The sequence below is a fragment of the Grammomys surdaster genome, unplaced genomic scaffold (genome assembly GCF_004785775.1).
Source record: "Grammomys surdaster isolate TR1022 unplaced genomic scaffold, NIH_TR_1.0 910, whole genome shotgun sequence".
NCBI classification, from domain to species: domain Eukaryota; kingdom Metazoa; phylum Chordata; class Mammalia; order Rodentia; family Muridae; genus Grammomys; species Grammomys surdaster.
The window spans coordinates 363433-366734 of NW_021605329.1; positions in this window are offsets into that span (position 1 = coordinate 363433).

Consider the following 3302-nt stretch of genomic DNA (forward strand, 5'->3'; position numbering starts at 1 on the left):
CTGAGTCTGTCTGTATGTCTGTGTGTCTACATCTCCATTTGTCTGTCTGTGTCTGTGTGTGTATGTCTGTATTTGTGTCTGTGTGTATATGTCTATCTGTCTGTGTTTGGTCCTATGTCTGTGAATGCATGTGTCTGAATGTATATGTATGTCTGTGTCTGTGTGTCTAGATCTGTCTATGTCTCTGTGTCTGTCTGTGTGTATGTGATGCTGATATCCTGAGAGAGATGGTAAAGGACTAATGCTGGTATATTTTTACATAAGATACAGTTGTCTCCCAACCCTGTAATCAATGCTTGCTGAGCTCAGAAAGTGTCCTTAAAGTTGTTCTACTTGCTTCTCTGTTTCCATTAATTTTTAGGTTATGATTTGGTAATCTCTGTTTGATCAAATAGTGTACTCCTCAAAAATATTTTTTTAATTTTATTCATTATTTTGTTTCAACTGGAAATCTGTCCTTTATCTAGCTTGTTGCCTACATGAAACAGAAATCTTCAGGCCTTCATTCCTTTGATAAGATTCATGTCCTGTCCAGCAGGGCATTAAACACAGGTCTGGGAAGGTCACCTAAAAGAGAGCGGGGGAAACAGGCAAAGATGCAAAGGATGGTGATCTGTCTATAGTCTGATCAAATAGCAATTTTTGCTTTTTTTCATAGGGGATATATACACAAAAAAGGCAGGATGTGGGGAAGGGGATGATGCAGAAGCATAGGTGTTGAGGGGGAGTACAGATATCGTCCAGAACAGAGTGTCAGCTGGGTGAAGGTTCAGAGGACAGATCACTGTGACTCTGACTATGATTCACTTGTCCTTATCTAAGTTGGTAATATCCATCCAGGTCTATAACTATTCAGCCTGGCAATTTTCCACCAAAGCTGCTTGTTTACAATAGCTTCTAATCATCTGTTTCAGTGTTTTCCCACAGAGACCCAAGACTTTGTGTTAGCAGGCATGTATGTCAGGCCTATTGCTGATTTTTAGGGCTATGGCTGTTTTTAGGCCTTCAGTGTATAAGCAGGGATGCCCCTGATAGATTCATAATCTAAAGTTTGAGGAATGGAAATATTTGGAACATGTCTATGAATATGGACATGCCAAAAAAAATCCCACCCATGCTGTTTGTAAAGTATTTGACCTATTTCCATTAGATAAACCTCTGCAGAATGAAAATTCTACTTCTTTAGTCACACAGTGCAACTGTCTAACTCTTTAACATCCTTCTTAGTCAATTCTCATGAATCTCCAAACACAAGAAATATGGACATCTATAGGTGATGTCACTACATGATAGTGAGCCACACATCAAATGAGGATTCAGAAAATAGTGAGTTGACTCTCACTGAAAGAATAAAAGGAATTTGTACTGATCACTGTACAGAGGTCTGCTGCACTAGCAGTATATCCATACTGCAATGCTTCATGTTGGTCAGCGCCTTAGAGTCAAGTCATACTTGATCTCTACTCTGTGAAATACTCAGCAGCTGCCTCTTTATTTTAATTATGTGGTGTTTCTATGCTTTAAAGCTAGATCCATGACATATAAAAGGGTTTTTTTCAAATTATCTCCCAAAGGCAAATTTGATAAATACTAAAATGATGCACAATATTAACTCATCTCGTTATATCTACAATATCCTGCATGTAACTGTTGAAAAGATGGGAGATTTTGTTTTGAATATTTGCTATTATTGTATGTGTTTCAGTGTTTTGCCAGTGTATGTACTCTTGTACACTATGTGTGTTACTGGAGCCAACAGAAGCCAGAGAGCTGGATTTTTTGAAAGGGGAGTTACTGAAGGCTGGAAGCTGACATGTAGGTTCTGGGAACTGAATCCAATTCCTTTGCAAAGGAAGCAAGTACTCTTAACTGCAAAGCCATCTATCTCTGCATCCCCAAGACATGGATTTTTATGATAAATTTGAGATTTTTATTTCTTGGTTAATTTTGAGACTTGGTATCATTTATATTATTGCTGAGTCTTGGAGAGTTTAGAGTATATCATGAAATAATTTGGCCATCACTAGACTGGTGAACAGACTACAGAGATGACAAAATCACTATTAAACTTTCAATAGGCAAAGACTTGGTAGCAAACGCTTTACTGATACTTATTAACCAGTGATTTTCCAGGATTGTTTGTTTTTCACGTAAGAAATAAACTTTAGAAGAAATATAATATTCACTCTTTTATTACAGCAAATACACTAAAGTTTATAAAATCTCTGATGGGAAACTCATGAGAAGAAATATCTAGGTCACTGTTTTCTTGATGAGAAGTGGTAAGTAATGACACCAGTTGTTGCAGATGCTTTACTTCTTAAGGTCTTTCTGGGGCTTCTCACCATATGTTTGCTTTAATTCCCTAAGAGGAAGTCAATAGATTCTTTCCAATATTTCATATTGGAGGATGCTATCATTGTGAGCTCCCCCAAAACAACAGTGAATCTTTGAACAGAAGACCACAGAACCTGAGACTAGCTGATAGATTTGAAACTAGGTTATTTCCCAATACCGGCCTCTGTTGAGATTAATAAAATTAATTTGGAGAGATAATTCTGAATAGTCTCCTTTGTGAACGAGCCTTAAAGCATGAACATATTAGAAAATTAAAATAATTTGGTAATTGCTAAGTGATTCACAAACACAGTTAAATTAGACAGTGCACAGGACTGGCCAGGCCTGAAAGGCTGACTGACTTTTTTTTAATATTTGCTGATGAAGATGTATGAGTAATATGTTTAATCATATTATTCCTTAATTATTTTCACTGGGACTCCCAATAACCTGGTAAATCTTTCAAGACTCATTCAAGATCTTATAAATCTGCTAGTAGGCTTCAAGTCCTATGTTAATCTAAAATACTTGTTTAATGATTTCTAGTAATTGGACATTGTTTTACATAAGGCACATTTAGTAGATGAATATATATATATTCCATATTAGGTCTGGCACTGGTTAGGAGGAGCTGAAGGGGGGGGTCTTTAGCAGCTCCAAAGCACCTGCTCACTGTCTTACATATACTATGTTGACTGCAGTGGTACATGTTTAAATATAGGCATGTTTGTTCTATTTTACTTTTCTTCATATTTTCTTTCTTCTTCATTTGTTTTTCTCTTTCCTGAGAGATATAAATCAGACTGGATTTATCACCCACAAGCCTGTTTCCTTTTCTTAACCCCCTCCCTAGTCAGTTCATAGTCCCATTACTGTTACAGGTGGGGAAGGCTGAAGGGCACAGATGAGGTGGGCCTTTCTCTCTCTCTCTCTCTCTCTCTCTCTCTCTCTCTCTCTCTCTCTCT